This window comes from Cololabis saira, chromosome 16 (assembly GCF_033807715.1).
Source record: "Cololabis saira isolate AMF1-May2022 chromosome 16, fColSai1.1, whole genome shotgun sequence".
Taxonomy (NCBI): domain Eukaryota; kingdom Metazoa; phylum Chordata; class Actinopteri; order Beloniformes; family Belonidae; genus Cololabis; species Cololabis saira.
The window spans coordinates 9,243,140-9,260,617 of NC_084602.1; the positions used below are offsets into that span (position 1 = coordinate 9,243,140).

The window sequence follows — 17,478 nt, forward strand, 5'->3', positions numbered from 1 at the left end:
AAGATTGCACCTATAGTTTAGAGTTTAGAGTTTATTAATTTAGCACAAAAAGATGCATAAAGCACTGCGCAAGGAGGGAACGAAGTTCTATAGCGAACTTGTACAAGGTTCTACCCCTGTCAAAAAAACAAAACAAAGGACAAGCAGACAGCATGCATGAGCTAAACAACAACAAAAGACAAAGATCAATAGCAACAGGAATTCAAGTACTTGAAACAACTAATAGTAAAAAACACAAAGAAAGAACAAAAAATGTGACAAAAGCAGTACAATGAGAAAGAATATATAATTAAAGGTCGATAAAATTAAAGGTCGAGTAGAGAAAGTAAATTAGGTTCCTGTGGAAAATAGTGTAGTGTTTATCTAGATGCTAGAAGCTAAGGGCATGGCATCACATGCCATGACATGGCACATGGCATATGCCACCTGCCCAACGGGTATTCAAGTACGTATGCCGGGCAAAGGAGAGTGTTGGAAAGTCCATGTACCCCCAACAATCAGTGTCTCTCTGGCTTTCGTGGCCTCGTTGGCGCAGTAGGCAGCGCGTCAGTCTCATAATCTGAAGGTCGTGAGTTCGAGCCTCACACGGGGCATGAGTTTTGTGCTAGGACTTCACGCAGACCATCAAAAGCGGAGTGTAGGGTAGCCTGGTACTGTTGGCTTAAAAAAACTGTACAGGATGATACCTCAGCTGCTGTCTGGACCTCCATTTGTGTTGGAACCTTCAAAACACCTATTGGGCACATTGAAGCTAGTTGTAATCTCCTGAATGGCTTTTTGACCAGGCTCCATCCTCTTTTCTATTTTACAATGACCAGAAACGGCATCTATAGTGTAGTGTTTAGTTAGACGCTAAAAGCTCTCGGAATAGTTAAACAACTTACTTTCAGTTATAGTGTAATGTTTAGCTAGATGCTAGAAGCTCCTGGCATGGCTTCACAACCACAGTGAATGGAAAGCAGGACACAGATTTCGCGCAACCTGCTCGGACTTGAAGCGAAATCCATTTTCTTCGCATCGACCAAAAATTGCACCTATAGTGTAGTGTTTATCTAGATGCTAGAAGCTAAGGGCATGGCATCACATGCCATGACATGGCAAATGGCATATGCCACCTGCCCAACGGGTATTCAAGTACGTATGCCAGGCAAAGGAGAGTGTTGGAAAGTCCATGTACCCCCAACAATCAGTGTCTCTCTGGCTTTCGTGGCCTCGTTGGCGCAGTAGGCAGCGCGTCAGTCTCATAATCTGAAGGTCGTGAGTCCGACCCTCACACGGGGCATGAGTTTTGTGCTAGGACTTCACGCAGACCATCAAAAGCGGAGTGTAGGGTAGCCTGGTACTGTTGGCTTAAAAAAACTGTACAGGATGATACCTCAGCTGCTGTCTGGACCTCCATTTGTGTTGGAACCTTCAAAACACCTATTGGGCACATTGAAGCTAGTTGTAATCTCCTGAATGGCTTTTTGACCAGGCTCCATCCTCTTTTCTATTTCACAATGACCAAAAACGGCATCTATAGTGTAGTGTTTAGTTAGACGCTAAAAGCTCTCGGAATGGTTAAACAACCTACTTTCAGTTATAGTGTGATGTTTAGCTAGATGCTAGAAGCTCCTGGCATAGTTTCACAACCACAGTGAATGGAAAGCAGGACACAGATTTCGAGCAACCTGCTCGGAGATGAAGCGAAATCCATTTTCTTCACATCGACCAAAAACTGCACCTATAGTGTAGTGTTTAGCTAGATGCTAGAAGCTAAGGGCATGGCATCACATGCCATGACATGGCATATGCCACCTGCCCAACGGGTATTCAAGTACGTATGCCGGGCAAAGTAGAGTGTGGGAAAGTCCATGTACCCCCAACAATCAGTGTCTCTGTGGCTTTCGTGGCCTCGTTGGCGCAGTAGGCAGCGCGTCAGTCTCATAATCTGAAGGTCGTGAGTTCGAGCCTCACACGGGGCATGAGTTTTGTGCTAGGACTTCACGCAGACCATCAAAAGCGGAGTGTAGGGTAGCCTGGTACTGTTGGCTTAAAAAAACTGTACAGGATGATACCTCAGCTGCTGTCTGGACCTCCATTTGTGTTGGAACCTTCAAAACACCTATTGGGCACATTGAAGCTAGTTGTAATCTCCTGAATGGCTTTTTGACCAGGCTCCATCCTCTTTTCTATTTTACAATGACCAGAAACGGCATCTATAGTGTAGTGTTCAGTTAGACGCTAAAAGCTCTCGGAATAGTTAAACAACTTACTTTCAGTTATAGTGTAATGTTTAGCTAGATGCTAGAAGCTCCTGGCATGGCTTCACAACCACAGTGAATGGAAAGCAGGACACAGATTTCGCGCAACCTGCTCGGACTTGAAGCGAAATCCATTTTCTTCGCATCGACCAAAAATTGCACCTATAGTGTAGTGTTTATCTAGATGCTAGAAGTTAAGGGCATGGCATCACATGCCATGACATGGCACATGGCATATGCCACCTGCCCAACGGGTATTCAAGTACGTATGCCGGGCAAAGGAGAGTGTTTAAAGTCCATGTACCCCCAACAATCAGTGTCTCTCTGACTTTCGTGGCCTCGTTGGCGCAGTAGGCAGCGCGTCAGTCTCATAATCTGAAGGTCGTGAGTTCGACCCTCACACGGGGCATGAGTTTTGTGCTAGGACTTCACGCAGACCATCAAAAGCGGAGTGTAGGGTAGCCTGGTACTGTTGGCTTAAAAAAGCTGTACAGGATGATACCTCAGCTGTTCTCTGGACCTCCATTTGTGTTGCATCCTTCAAAACACCTGTTCGGGACATTGAAGCTAGTTGTAATTTCCTGAATGGCTGTTTGTTTTTTTTTGTTTTTTTTTTACTTTATTTTTCTATGTGCCACACCATAGTGACGTTCAGTATAACAACAGAAAAAAAATACACTAAAAAAAAACACAAAGAAAAATAAATAAATAAATAAATACATGAATAATTAAAAGGACATATCTAAACAACAAACACAAACAAAGCAAAAAGAGGCCTAACATGCCTTTAAATACCTTCCAGCCCCCCTGTTACCTCCCTCCCCTATACATCCCTTACACTTCACTCTTTTATGTATTAGCCAAAATTCCTATTTTCACAAATCCTTATTTCCATTCTTATTTCATAAACACAATACAACTAGAGGGAGAGGGACGCACCATGAGAGCAAGTAAACAAACAAGTACATAACAGTACCTCCAAAGATAAAAAGATAATAATAATAAAAAAAATAAATAAATAAATAAATAAATTAAAAAAAAATAATAAAAAATAAATAAAAATAAAATAAAAATAAATAAATAAAATAAATTAAAATTAAATTAAATTAAAAAAAAAAAAAAAAAAAAAAAAAAAAACTAAGTGCTCCCCGTTCAGTTGTTGACTCCTCCATATTATTATTAATTATTATTATTATTATTATTATTATACTCCTCCATATCCGTCAAATAATCCATTGACCGCCTCAGTATTAAGAGCAGTAAGCTTTTAGGTGCTTTTAGATCTCTTCATGTCTTATGCTTTCTTAACATTTCACCCCCATTTTTTATATAGCTCTCCCATTTAGCCCACAGCATGTGTCTCATCCCAAGATTTCCTCTGATTTTACATGTTAACTGCTCCATTTCTTTTACTTGTTCCATTAAGTTTCGCCATTTCTCTAAAACTGGACTTGATTTCTGAAGCCAGTTTTTTGTTATGAGTTTAAGAGCTGTTATTCTTAACATTCTTATAAGGTACTTATCCTCAGTTTTAACTATCTCTTTTGGCATTTTTCCTAACAAAGCAAACTCATAATCGATATTTAAGTCCAATTTCAAAATACAACAGATTTCTTTACCAATACTTGACCAATACATTTTCAGAATAGGACAGGACCAGAAGATGTGACTATAATTAGCATGGCTTTCACCACAATCCCGCCAACATTTTGATGTTACTGATTGCTGGAATTTAGCTTGTTGGACAGGTGTTAGAAAATATCTCATCTGAATCTTCCATGCATATTCTCGCCAGAACAGAGATGCAGTTGTTTTATGTGAGGATAAACTTATATCTTCCCAATCGGGTTCAGATATAATAAGATCGAGTTCTTCTTGCCAACTTATTTTTTGTCTCAGTTCTTCTGGTTCGTCATCACTTTCTAAGATATTATATAATACCGATATATGATGTTTAACATTCACACATTTATAGTTCTTAACTAAAAATTGAATCAAAGGATGAAAGTCTCTAATTGTTTTCTTCTGTATATCACTGTTTTCCAGATAACTTCTAACTTGTAAATAACCAAAGAAATGAGAGGATGGCAGACCATGTTCTTGTTGTAATAATGTAAATTCCACAATACCTTTTTTATCTATTAACTGTCCGAATATACTCAATCCTTTTTTGCTCCAAATTTTAAATATACCCACCTCCTTGTTCGGTCTAAAGTCAGGATCTTTACTTATTTCTCTCAATAGTAACAGTTCATTTTGAATCTTTAGAGCTCTCCTTACTTTATTCCAAGCAGTAAGTGTATTTTGAAACCATTTATTATCTATTTTTTGTTTGTTTGTTTTTGCTAAGAATGGAAGAAGTTTCCCCATCTCTCTACTTTGAAACAGTTCTATAGACCTCCATTTTGCTTTTATATCATCATTTAGTAATGTTTGTAATGCCTGTATTTGGGCTGCATAAAAATAATTCTGCAAATTTGGGAGAGCCAGCCCCCCAAATCTTTTGGCCAATTTAAGTGTTTTCATTTTAACCCTCGGCTTTTTACTGTTCCATATAAATTTAATTAACATTCGATCCCAACATCTAAACGTAACTGGACTAACATATAGGGGTAATGACTTAAATAGGAATAAAAATCTAGGAAGTATATTCATCCTGATAGTATCTATCTTTCCAAATAACGACAAAGGGACTAAACTCCATCTATTTAGATCCTGTTTGATTCTTATTTCAAGTTTATCATAGTTACACTTATATAATTGTTCTATATTCTTAGGTATTTCTATTCCTAAATATTTAATTTTCTCTCTATCCCATTTCCATGGGAATCCATTTTTTAACTCTATAGGAATGGGTTCTCCTAAGCTAATCGATTCACATTTTTGCATATTCAATTTATACCCAGATACTATACTATAATCCTTAATATCAGTCATTAGAGCCGGAAGAGTTCTTTCTAATTTAGTTAAGTATAAAATAATGTCGTCAGCATACAATGCTAATTTATGGTGCGTACCTGCAATTTCTACCCCTTGTATTTCCTCATTCCTCCTGATACTAACACCTAGTGGTTCAATACATAAAGCAAAAATGAGTGGTGAGAGAGGGTCTCCCTGTCTCGTACCTCTTCTAAGTTCGAAGGAGCTTGATAGTGTTCCATTAACTCTGACTTGTGCTTTTGAGATTCCATACATAGTCTGTAACCAAAAAATAAAAGTATCACTAAAACCAAAGCTTTGACAGGTCTCAAAAATAAAAGGCCAGGCCACTCTATCAAATGCTTTTTCTGCATCTAAGGTGAGTATGAGTGCCTGCCTTTCATTTTTATGTACTTGTTCTATTATATTCAATGTACGTCTAACATTATCTGATAATTGTCTATTTATAATAAACCCTGTCTGGTCTAAATTTATAATATCAGGTACAATTTTAGCTAATCTGTCGGCTATAATACTGCTTAGCAACTTTTGGTCCACATTTAATAAAGTTATAGGTCTGTATCCTTCACATTGTGATGGGTCCTTACCTTCCTTGTGTATAATTGTTATTATAGAGTTACACCATGTATCTGCCCATATTCCCTGTGTAAGTGCCCAGTTGAATGTTTTATGCAAGATAGGAGTAAGTTGGGTTTTGAATAGTTTATAAAATTCTCCAGTAAAGCCATCGCTGCCTGGGCTCTTGTCTAACTTTAATCTCTGGATAACTTTGGATATCTCTTCCACAGTAATTGGTGCAGTGAGGCTTTGATTCTGTAAATCTGTCACTTGTGGAAGATTCAAGCCTTGCAGATAATCTCTCGACTGAACCCGAGTTTCGCCCTTGTCTGAACTATATAATTGTTTGTAATACTCAGCGAATTCTTCTACAATCTCCTGTTTACTTGTTAGCTTCTTATTTGTTACTTTATTCTTAATAAAGACAATATTAGACTTTGTCTGCTGTTTTTTCAATTTGTAAGAAAGTATCTTTAGTGATTTTACGCCCCCATCGTAATATTTTTGTTTAGTGAAAGTCAGAGCTCGTTCTACTCTCTCAGTTAACAGATCATCTAGTTCTTTTCTTGTTTTCTTTAATTCTACCATGATAGAGGCACCTCCTGTTGCTTTATGATTTTTTTCTAATTCCTTTATCTTAAGTTCAAGATATTCAACTTTTCTCTCTCTTTCCTTTTTTTTCCAGGATGAAAAACAAATAATTTCCCCTCGAGTAACGGCTTTCAAACCTTCCCAGATAGTAATTGGGTTGGTCTCCCCTGTATCATTAATTTCCAGATAATCTTGTATTACTGTTCTTATCTTCACTTTAAAATCTTCCAATTGCAGTAATGAGTTGTTAAGTCTCCACAACGTCCTGCTCTTTTCCCGTCCTATATCTATTAGTAGTGATATTAGAGCATGATCTGAGAGGGTGATCTGATGTATATTACAATTTTGTACTCCAGACATTTCATTTTTGAAAATAAAAAAGTAATCTAATCTTGAATAATTGTCATGAGATTTTGAATAAAAAGTGTAATCCCTCTCTGTAGGGTTAAGACTTCTCCAAACATCAACTATTCCAATTTCTTTTATAGCTCTTCTAAGTATCCTGGCGGCAGATTCAGAACTATGTAGTCTTTTACTCTGAGAATCCAAATTGGCGTCCATGATGAGATTAAAATCTCCTGCAACCACTGCTATTCCTTGGCTTTGAGAGACAATTATATCGACAACTTTTTTTACTAGATCTGGCCCTTCCTCTGGGGGGTTATATACATTTATCAAAGAAATCATTATATTATCAATCTTTCCAATCACCACCACGTATCTCCCTTCTTTATCAGAGATCACTTTATCTGCATGAAACACACACTGGGGCCATATTAGGATTGCTACACCTCTCCTTGATGATTTATGTGATGAATGGAAAACTTGCGCTGAAGTCAATTTTCCTAATTTTTCATGTTCAGTTTGGTTTAGATGGGTCTCCTGGAGAAATGATATGTCCCCTCCATCTTTTTTCAGTTGATGTAATATCTTTTTTCGTTTGATGGGGTTTTTAAGACCATTTACATTATATGAAATTATTTTAAGCGGTTTCATAAATAACTGATAATTTCTGTACCATGTCTAGCACCCCCAGCTTAAAACTCCTATGTTTCTTTTTGACGGTTTTCCAATAAGTTTTATTACAATTTGAGTCAACCACCACGTGCAAAAATAATAAGACAAAAACAACTAAATCCCCTAACGGCTTCCATAAGTGGCAAACTCTACTAGTTTGCCGAAACGATGATTCCTTGTGTATTCTCAGGAATACTGGGCATCCTAAGGATACTGCCCATATTAATATGGGAAACACCATGCTGTGACTTAAGTTCATGAGTATTATCCCTTTTTTACCCCCCACCCCGACCCCCCTGGTCACAATTGCGATATATATTTAAAAAAAATAAAAAATAAAATAAATAATTTTGTTATGTTCTCATTACTCCTTTTTATACCAACATATGTTTAATTCTTAGATTGTATGTATTGCAAAGAAAAGCAAAATATATATAATATATATGAAAAAGATTTTTGAAATAAAACAAAAATTAAATTAGGTTAAAGAAAGAAAAGAAAAAGGGAAAAAAAATTCCATACAGAAGGCTTTATACTGTAACTTGTTTCATATACATTTCACTTAAAGCATTGATTTAGATATTTCCTCCCGGCCTTCTCTTACCTATAGGTCTACTTAACCAAACAGCACTGAACTTATGCCAAAACATAATAAAAATAGATAGATAGACAGACAAAGTTAACAACAACAAGCTAATCCATGATCCCCTTTAGAAAATCCAGTACTCAATATTTTGAAGAGTCTAGAGTATTGCCTTCTTTCAGGCTTTATATTAGCCTAATTCATCTAATCATTCAGTTTTACCTTATTTTTTTCCCCTTTATACTGTAAATAGGAGCCCTCACAGGTTAGATCACTCGTGACAATGCTCTTATAGCCTACTAAAGTCATATTTACTCAAAACAAACAGACAACATACCAAAAACCAAACAGTTCTTTAAGTGGGCTGCTTTTCCGAAGTCCCACACAATTTATACTCTCAGTTGCACTTTAGAGTCTCACGTTCTTCAAAAGGAAAAAATAAATAAAATAAATAAAAATAAGGGAGGGACCCAAAAAAAACCCTTTCCTTGCCATTTACTCAGGTGTCATCATTAAAAAAAATTAAAATAAAAAAAACAAAAAAAGTCTTTAAATAGAGTTAGTGATCTTTGAGAAAGTTCCAAAAAAAAAAAGAAAGAGAAGAAGAAAAAAAAAAGTCTTTAAATGGGGTTACTGATCTTTGAGAGAGTTCCATTAAAAAAAAAAAAAAAAGTCTTTAAATAGAGTTAGTGATCTTTGAGAAAGTTCCAAAAAAAAAAAAAAAAAAAAGAAAGAAAAAAAAAAGTCTTTAAATGGAGTTACTGATCTTTGAGAGGGTTCCATCAAAAAAAAAAAAAAAAAAAAGAAGAAGAAGAAACAGCAGTACCTCTTTCCAGGGTAGATTATTTACTCCTAATCATCTTCTCCGTCCCGTCTCAATGACTGCGCCAAAGCCGTCACCTGGGCCACCAGCGCGGCCTCTCCCTCTCTGCCTCTGTCCGCTGTCGTCCAGCCGTCTCTGCGCAGCAGCTCATCCAGGTCTGGTTCCTCCGGTACATCCATGCTGATTCCTCGGGCCCGTAATCCCCTCGCTGCTGCCTAGAGATTGTCATAGACAACTGCGCCTTCTTGGCTGAAGACCTTCAGCTTTGCTGGATATATCAGATGGGACTTTATCTGTAGTTCATGCAACTTTTTACGCATTGGCTTGTACTTTGCTCTCTCTCTTTGGACCGCGGTGGAGTAATCCTGGTCAAAGAAGATTCTCGTTTCATCCACATAGATCTCCTTCCTCGCCCATGCTGCACTCAGAACTCGCTGGCGGGTATTGTAGTTTAGAAAGCGAATTATGAAGGATCTCGGTCTCATACCCGCGTTGTATTTCGGAGCCAAAGAGCGGTGCGCTCGGACAATTTGCAGATCCTCCGCGATATTTAACTTTTCCTTTATCAACCTTTCGATGAATTTAATGGGGCTGTCACCTTCACTCCCCTCTTTAATTCCGTGTATTCTTATATTTTCTCTACGGCTTCGACCTTCCAGATCTTCACATTTCTTTTTTATTTCTCTTTGAGATTGCAGCAGGTGGATAATCACCTTTGTCAGTCGCGTGTCTTTGTCCTCCATTTCTGTGATTCGAGTTTCCGCTTCATCCAGCCTCTGTTCCACTTTACTCAAATCCGTTCTGATTTCTTTCATTTCTTCCCTCAATTCCACAAAATGTTTCCCAGTTTCGGTTCGGAACTGTTGGATTTCTTTTCGAGAGTCTTTGAGCTCTTGGAGGATTTTATCCAACATCTTATCTTCGTCTTTGTCCGTTTGGTCTGTCGCTTTGGTGTTGCGGAGTCGAGTAGCCATAAAAGCTGCTGTTTTTCCTTCGGCTACTGATCTTGTCGTTTTTTTTTCTTTGTTTTGTTTCTTTTTTTTTTTTTACTCACATTTAAGTGAAGTCTCGTATCGCTTAATCCCTCTTGTAAAGCATACTTTGTTAAAGATGACGGGGGGTTAGAGCGGCGTTCAGAACGCGTCCATCAGCATGCGGTGCCTCACCGGAAGCTGAACTACAGTTTTTCGATAATGCTCTGAATGGCTGTTTGACCAGGCTCCATCCTCTTTTCTATTTCACAATGACCAGAAAAGGCATCTATAGTTTAGTGTTCAGTTAGACGCTAAAAGCTCTCGGAATAGTTAAACAACTTACTTTCAGTTATAGTGTAATGTTTAGCTAGATGCTAGAAGCTCCTGGCATGGCTTCACAACCACAGTGAATGGAAAGCAGGACACAGATTTCGCGGAACCTGCTCGGACTTGAAGCGAAATCCATTTTCTTCGCATCGACCAAAAGTTGCACCTATAGTGTAGTGTTTATCTAGATGCTAGAAGCTAAGGGCATGGCATCACATGCCATGACATGGCACATGGCATATGCCACCTGCCCAACGGGTATTCAAATACGTATGCCGGGCAAAGGAGAGTGTTTAAAGTCCATGTACCCCCAACAATCAGTGTCTCTCTGACTTTCGTGGCCTCGTTGGCGCAGTAGGCAGCGCGTCAGTCTCATAATCTGAAGGTTGTGAGTTCGACCCTCACACGGGGCATGAGTTTTGTGCTAGGACTTCACACAGACCATCAAAAGCGGAGTGTAGGGTAGCCTGGTACTGTTGGCTTAAAAAAGCTGTACAGGATGATACCTCAGCTGTTCTCTGGACCTCCATTTGTGTTGCATCCTTCAAAACACCTGTTCGGGACATTGAAGCTAGTTGTAATCTCCTGAATGGCTGTTTGACCAGGCTCCATCCTCTTTTCTATTTCACAATGACCAGAAACGGCATCTATAGTTTAGTGTTCAGTTAGACGCTAAAAGCTCTCGGAATAGTTAAACAACTTACTTTCAGTTATAGTGTAATGTTTAGCTAGATGCTAGAAGCTCCTGGCATGGCTTCACAACCACAGTGAATGGAAAGCAGGACACAGATTTCGCGGAACCTGCTCGGACTTGAAGCGAAATCCATTTTCTTCGCATCGACCAAAAGTTGCACCTATAGTGTAGTGTTTATCTAGATGCTAGAAGCTAAGGGCATGGCATCACATGCCATGACATGGCACATGGCATATGCCACCTGCCCAACGGGTATTCAAGTACGTATGCCGGGCAAAGGAGAGTGTTGGAAAGTCCATGTACCCCCAACAATCAGTGTCTGTCTGGCTTTCGTGGCCTCGTTGGCGCAGTAGGCAGGGCGTCAGTCTCATAATCTGAAGGTCGTGAGTTCGAGCCTCACACGGGGCATGAGTTTTGTGCTAGGACTTCACGCAGACCATCAAAAGCGGAGTGTAGGGTAGCCTGGTACTGTTGGCTTAAAAAAACTGTACAGGATGATACCTCAGCTGCTGTCTGGACCTCCATTTGTGTTGGAACCTTCAAAACACCTATTGGGCACATTGAAGCTAGTTGTAATCTCCTGAATGGCTTTTTGACCAGGCTCCATCCTCTTTTCTATTTCACAATGACCAAAAACGGCATCTATAGTGTAGTGTTTAGTTAGACGCTAAAAGCTTTCGGAATAGTTAAACAACCTACTTTCAGTTATAGTGTGATGTTTAGCTAGATGCTAGAAGCTCCTGGCATAGTTTCACAACCACAGTGAATGGAAAGCAGGACACAGATTTCGAGCAACCTGCTCGGAGTTGAAGCGAAATCCATTTTCTTCACATCGACCAAAAACTGCACCTATAGTGTAGTGTTTAGCTAGATGCTAGAAGCTAAGGGCATGGCATCACATGCCATGACATGGCATATGCCACCTGCCCAACGGGTATTCAAGTACGTATGCCGGGCAAAGTAGAGTGTGGGAAAGTCCATGTACCCCCAACAATCAGTGTCTCTCTGGCTTTCGTGGCCTCGTTGGCGCAGTAGGCAGTGCGTCAGTCTCATAATCTGAAGGTCGTGAGTTCGAGCCTCACACGGGGCATGAGTTTTGTGCTAGGACTTCACGCAGACCATCAAAAGCGGAGTGTAGGGTAGCCTGGTACTGTTGGCTTAAAAAAACTGTACAGGATGATACCTCAGCTGCTGTCTGGACCTCCATTTGTGTTGGAACCTTCAAAACACCTATTGGGCACATTGAAGCTAGTTGTAATCTCCTGAATGGCTTTTTGACCAGGCTCCATCCTCTTTTCTATTTCACAATGACCAAAAACGGCATCTATAGTGTAGTGTTTAGTTAGACGCTAAAAGCTCTCGGAATAGTTAAACAACCTACTTTCAGTTATAGTGTGATGTTTAGCTAGATGCTAGAAGCTCCTGGCATAGTTTCACAACCACAGTGAATGGAAAGCAGGACACAGATTTCGAGCAACCTGCTCGGAGTTGAAGCGAAATCCATTTTCTTCACATCGACCAAAAACTGCACCTATAGTGTAGTGTTTAGCTAGATGCTAGAAGCTAAGGGCATGGCATCACATGCCATGACATGGCATATGCCACCTGCCCAACGGGTATTCAAGTACGTATGCCGGGCAAAGTAGAGTGTGGGAAAGTCCATGTACCCCCAACAATCAGTGTCTCTCTGGCTTTCGTGGCCTCGTTGGCACAGTAGGCAGCGCGTCAGTCTCATAATCTGAAGGTCGTGAGTTTGAGCCTCACACGGGGCATGAGTTTTGTGCTAGGACTTCACGCAGACCATCAAAAGCGGAGTGTAGGGTAGCCTGGTACTGTTGGCTTAAAAAAACTGTACAGGATGATACCTCAGCTGCTGTCTGGACCTCCATTTGTGTTGGAACCTTCAAAACACCTATTGGGCACATTGAAGCTAGTTGTAATCTCCTGAATGGCTTTTTGACCAGGCTCCATCCTCTTTTCTATTTCACAATGACCAAAAACGGCATCTATAGTGTAGTGTTTAGTTAGACGCTAAAAGCTCTCGGAATAGTTAAACAACCTACTTTCAGTTATAGTGTGATGTTTAGCTAGATGCTAGAAGCTCCTGGCATAGTTTCACAACCACAGTGAATGGAAAGCAGGACACAGATTTCGAGCAACCTGCTCGGAGTTGAAGCGAAATCCATTTTCTTCACATCGACCAAAAACTGCACCTATAGTGTAGTGTTTAGCTAGATGCTAGAAGCTAAGGGCATGGCATCACATGCCATGACATGGCATATGCCACCTGCCCAACGGGTATTCAAGTACGTATGCCGGGCAAAGTAGAGTGTGGGAAAGTCCATGTACCCCCAACAATCAGTGTCTCTCTGGCTTTCGTGGCCTCGTTGGCGCAGTAGGCAGTGTGTCAGTCTCATAATCTGAAGGTCGTGAGTTCGAGCCTCACACGGGGCATGAGTTTTGTGCTAGGACTTCACGCAGACCATCAAAAGCGGAGTGTAGGGTAGCCTGGTACTGTTGGCTTAAAGAAACTGTACAGGATGATACCTCAGCTGCTGTCTGGACCTCCATTTGTGTTGGAACCTTCAAAACACCTATTGGGCACATTGAAGCTAGTTGTAATCTCCTGAATGGCTGTTTGACCAGGCTCCATCCTCTTTTCTATTTTACAATGACCAGAAACGGCATCTATAGTGTAGTGTTCAGTTAGACGCTAAAAGCTCTCGGAATAGTTAAACAACTTACTTTCAGTTATAGTGTAATGTTTAGCTAGATGCTAGAAGCTCCTGGCATGGCTTCACAACCACAGTGAATGGAAAGCAGGACACAGATTTCGCGCAACCTGCTCGGACTTGAAGCGAAATCCATTTTCTTCGCATCGACCAAAAATTGCACCTATAGTGTAGTGTTTATCTAGATGCTAGAAGTTAAGGGCATGGCATCACATGCCATGACATGGCACATGGCATATGCCACCTGCCCAACGGGTATTCAAGTATGTATGCCGGGCAAAGGAGAGTGTTGGAAAGTCCATGTACCCCCAACAATCAGTGTCTCTCTGGCTTTCGTGGCCTCGTTGGCGCAGTAGGCAGCGCGTCAGTCTCATAATCTGAAGGTCGTGAGTTCGACCCTCACACGGGGCATGAGTTTTGTGCTAGGACTTCACGCAGACCATCAAAAGCGGAGTGTAGGGTAGCCTGGTACTGTTGGCTTAAAAAAAAACTGTACAGGATGATACCTCAGCTGCTGTCTGGACCTCCATTTGTGTTGGAACCTTCAAAACACCTTTTGGGCACATTGAAGCTAGTTGTAATCTCCTGAATGACTTTTTGACCAGGCTCCATCCTCTTTTCTATTTTACAATGACCAGAAACGGCATCTATAGTGGAGTGTTCAGTTAGACGCTAAAAGCTCTCGGAATAGTTAAACAACTTACTTTCAGTTATAGTGTAATGTTTAGCTAGATGCTAGAAGCTCCTGGCATGGCTTCACAACCACAGTGAATGGAAAGCAGGACACAGATTTCGCGCAACCTGCTCGGACTTGAAGCGAAATCCATTTTCTTCGCATCGACCAAAAATTGCACCTATAGTGTAGTGTTTATCTAGATGCTAGAAGCTAAGGGCATGGCATCACATGCCATGACATGGCACATGGCATATGCCACCTGCCCAACGGGTATTCAAGTACGTATGCCGGGCAAAGGAGAGTGTTGGAAAGTCCATGTACCCCCAACAATCAGTGTCTCTCTGGCTTTCGTGGCCTCGTTGGCGCAGTAGGCAGCGCGTCAGTCTCATAATCTGAAGGTCGTGAGTTCGACCCTCACACGGGGCATGAGTTTTGTGCTAGGACTTCACGCAGACCATCAAAAGCGGAGTGTAGGGTAGCCTGGTACTGTTGGCTTAAAAAAACTGTACAGGATGATACCTCAGCTGCTGTCTGGACCTCCATTTGTGTTGGAACCTTCAAAACACCTTTTGGGCACATTGAAGCTAGTTGTAATCTCCTGAATGGCTGTTTGACCAGGCTCCATCCTCTTTTCTATTTCACAATGACCAAAAACAGCATCTATAGTGTAGTGTTTAGTTAGACGCTAAAATGTCTCGGAATAGTTAAACAACCTACTTTCAGTTATAGTGTGATGTTTAGCTAGATGCTAGAAGCTCCTGGCATAGCTTCCAAACCACAGTGAATGGAAAGCAGGACACAGATTTCGAGCAACCTGCTCGGAGTTGAAGCGAAATCCATTTTCTTCACATCGACCAAAAACTGCACCTATAGTGTAGTGTTTATCTAGATGCTAGAAGCTAAGGGCATGGCATCACATGCCATGACATGGCACATGGCATATGCCACCTGCCCAACGGGTATTCAAGTACGTATGCCGGGCAAAGGAGAGTGTGGGAAAGTCCATGTACCCCCAACAATCCGTGTCTCTCTGGCTTTCGTGGCCTCGTTGGCGCAGTAGGCAGCGCGTCAGTCTCATAATCTGAAGGTCGTGAGTTCGAGCCTCACACGGGGCATGAGTTTTGTGCTAGGACTTCACGCAGACCATCAAAAGCGGAGTGTAGGGTAGCCTGGTACTGTTGGCTTAAAGAAACTGTACAGGATGATACCTCAGCTGCTGTCTGGACCTCCATTTGTGTTGGAACCTTCAAAACACCTATTGGGCACATTGAAGCTAGTTGTAATCTCCTGAATGGCTGTTTGACCAGGCTCCATCCTCTTTTCTATTTTACAATGACCAGAAACGGCATCTATAGTGTAGTGTTCAGTTAGACGCTAAAAGCTCTCGGAATAGTTAAACAACTTACTTTCAGTTATAGTGTGATGTTTAGCTAGATGCTAGAAGCTCCTGGCATGGCTTCACAACCACAGTGAATGGAAAGCAGGACACAGATTTCGCGCAACCTGCTCGGACTTGAAGCGAAATCCATTTTCTTCGCATCGACCAAAAATTGCACCTATAGTGTAGTGTTTATCTAGATGCTAGAAGCTAAGGGCATGGCATCACATGCCATGACATATACCACCTGGCCGACAGGTATTTAACTACTTTTGCCGGGCAAAGGGAGTCTTGGAATGTCCATGTACCCCCAACAATCAATGCCACTCGGTCTTTTGTGGCCTCGTTGGCGCAGTAGGCAGCGTGTCAGTCTCATAATTTGAAGGTTGAGAGTTTGACCCTCACACGGGGCATGAGTTTTGTGCTGGGCCTTCCCTCAGACCATCAAGAATGTAGGGTAGCCTGGTACTGTTGGCTTAAACAACTTGTACAGGATGATACCTCAGCTGCTCTCTGGACCTCCATTTGTGTTGCAACCTTCAAAACACCTAGTCTCCCCGTGTTCCCCCCTCACTAAAACATTCTGCAGTCCTGAGCTACACACTGCCCCTTAGTTTAGTTTTTATTCTAGATTTTAGTGTTTGAGCAAATGTACAAACATTCAATAATCAATTTAGTTTGTGCCTCTGCGAGTTACATAAAGTGGTGTCAATTAGAACAGAATAACTTGAACAACTTACCTTCACCAATTCAAGCCGCTGAGTCATTCAGTGGCCAATGAGCTAGATCTCGGCTATGCCCCCCTTCCTGCTGTAGATTGACGCCCCACTGAAGAATTGGAAGTAGTCAGCCCTGGATAGTGACAATAGTGGAACAGTCCTCTTTAAACTGGACAGTGAAAGTCAAGCTGGACAACTTTCCTCCGAACAGTAACAAACATCTTCTGTTGGCCAAACCTGATCATCTTCAGCCAGAACTATCGTTAGAGGTGGCAGTTTTTCCAACTTAAATATTATAATTTTGGTGGCTAATGGCGCTTTTACACTAGTACCTACTCAGCCCGACTCGACTCGCCTCGACTTGCCCTTGTTTCTTTTCAATACCCAGATCAGAAGTAGGAGGCGGAGCGAAGCTGCCGTAACGTATTTGATTGTGTGATCGATACGAAGAAGACAACAACACTAAAGATGTAGAACCTGGAGGAGATGATAGATGTGCTGCTGGGTCTGTGGCTTGTGTTCCATATCAAGTTAAAAAATGAGTGAGAGAAGCTTCAAGCGGCAACGATTTTTAATTTTTTTTGTTTGTCTTGGTGCTGCTAAAAAGTCAGTTGGGAGCCGTGTAGGGTTGCCACCTTTCAGAAATAGAAATAAGGGACACCCCGATTTCAACAGCGCAGGAGCCAAAAAAAAGCCCCAAAACTTCTAAACTGCATAAACATGTGTTTATTTTATATGAAAAAGACAAAATGCTTTGATTTAAAGTTTAAAGTGCTTTAATAGCATTGAACTTGCATGACTGTGGAGACAGCCAACCATACTAGCAACTGAAATAGCCTCCTAAGCTACGTATGTCCACATCAGCCCAGATGTAGAAAATAGCCTACAGGTGAAGAATATGGTGTAAAAGTTAATATATTTCAATAATTCAACTAGAATATGGTGTAAAAGTTAATTTATTTCAATAATTCAACTAGAATATGGTGTAAAAGTTAATTTATTTCAATAATTCAACTAGAATATGGTGTAAAAGTTAACTTATTTAAATAATTCAACTAGAATATGGTATAAAAGTTAATTTATTTCAATATTCAACTAGAATATGGTGTAAAAGTTAATTTATTTCAATAATTCAACTTAAAAGGTGAAACTAATATATTACCTAGTCTTATTACATGCAAAGCAAGATATGTTAAACCTTTATTTGTTATAATTTTGATGAT

At 40.7% G+C, this 17,478-nt stretch overlaps 12 non-coding genes across 12 annotated transcripts; all 12 read left to right on the forward strand.

The window, feature by feature from the left end:
• Positions 1–520: 520 nt before the first annotated feature.
• On the forward strand, positions 521–593 carry trnam-cau (transfer RNA methionine (anticodon CAU)). The gene has a single exon. It is a non-coding gene; the product is annotated as a tRNA-Met (tRNA).
• A 616-nt stretch (positions 594–1,209) lies between these two features.
• Positions 1,210–1,282, forward strand: trnam-cau (transfer RNA methionine (anticodon CAU)). Its single transcript has one exon. It is a non-coding gene; the product is annotated as a tRNA-Met (tRNA).
• A 609-nt stretch (positions 1,283–1,891) lies between these two features.
• Positions 1,892–1,964, forward strand: trnam-cau (transfer RNA methionine (anticodon CAU)). The gene has a single exon. It is a non-coding gene; the product is annotated as a tRNA-Met (tRNA).
• A 615-nt stretch (positions 1,965–2,579) lies between these two features.
• On the forward strand, positions 2,580–2,652 carry trnam-cau (transfer RNA methionine (anticodon CAU)). The gene has a single exon. It is a non-coding gene; the product is annotated as a tRNA-Met (tRNA).
• A 7,744-nt stretch (positions 2,653–10,396) lies between these two features.
• trnam-cau (transfer RNA methionine (anticodon CAU)) lies at positions 10,397–10,469 on the forward strand. Its single transcript has one exon. It is a non-coding gene; the product is annotated as a tRNA-Met (tRNA).
• A 616-nt stretch (positions 10,470–11,085) lies between these two features.
• Positions 11,086–11,158, forward strand: trnam-cau (transfer RNA methionine (anticodon CAU)). The gene has a single exon. It is a non-coding gene; the product is annotated as a tRNA-Met (tRNA).
• A 609-nt stretch (positions 11,159–11,767) lies between these two features.
• trnam-cau (transfer RNA methionine (anticodon CAU)) lies at positions 11,768–11,840 on the forward strand. Its single transcript has one exon. It is a non-coding gene; the product is annotated as a tRNA-Met (tRNA).
• A 609-nt stretch (positions 11,841–12,449) lies between these two features.
• trnam-cau (transfer RNA methionine (anticodon CAU)) lies at positions 12,450–12,522 on the forward strand. Its single transcript has one exon. It is a non-coding gene; the product is annotated as a tRNA-Met (tRNA).
• Positions 12,523–13,131: 609 nt separating this feature from the next.
• On the forward strand, positions 13,132–13,204 carry trnam-cau (transfer RNA methionine (anticodon CAU)). The gene has a single exon. It is a non-coding gene; the product is annotated as a tRNA-Met (tRNA).
• Positions 13,205–13,820: 616 nt separating this feature from the next.
• trnam-cau (transfer RNA methionine (anticodon CAU)) lies at positions 13,821–13,893 on the forward strand. The gene has a single exon. It is a non-coding gene; the product is annotated as a tRNA-Met (tRNA).
• Positions 13,894–14,511: 618 nt separating this feature from the next.
• trnam-cau (transfer RNA methionine (anticodon CAU)) lies at positions 14,512–14,584 on the forward strand. The gene has a single exon. It is a non-coding gene; the product is annotated as a tRNA-Met (tRNA).
• Positions 14,585–15,200: 616 nt separating this feature from the next.
• Positions 15,201–15,273, forward strand: trnam-cau (transfer RNA methionine (anticodon CAU)). Its single transcript has one exon. It is a non-coding gene; the product is annotated as a tRNA-Met (tRNA).
• The last annotated feature ends 2,205 nt before the right edge of the window (positions 15,274–17,478 follow it).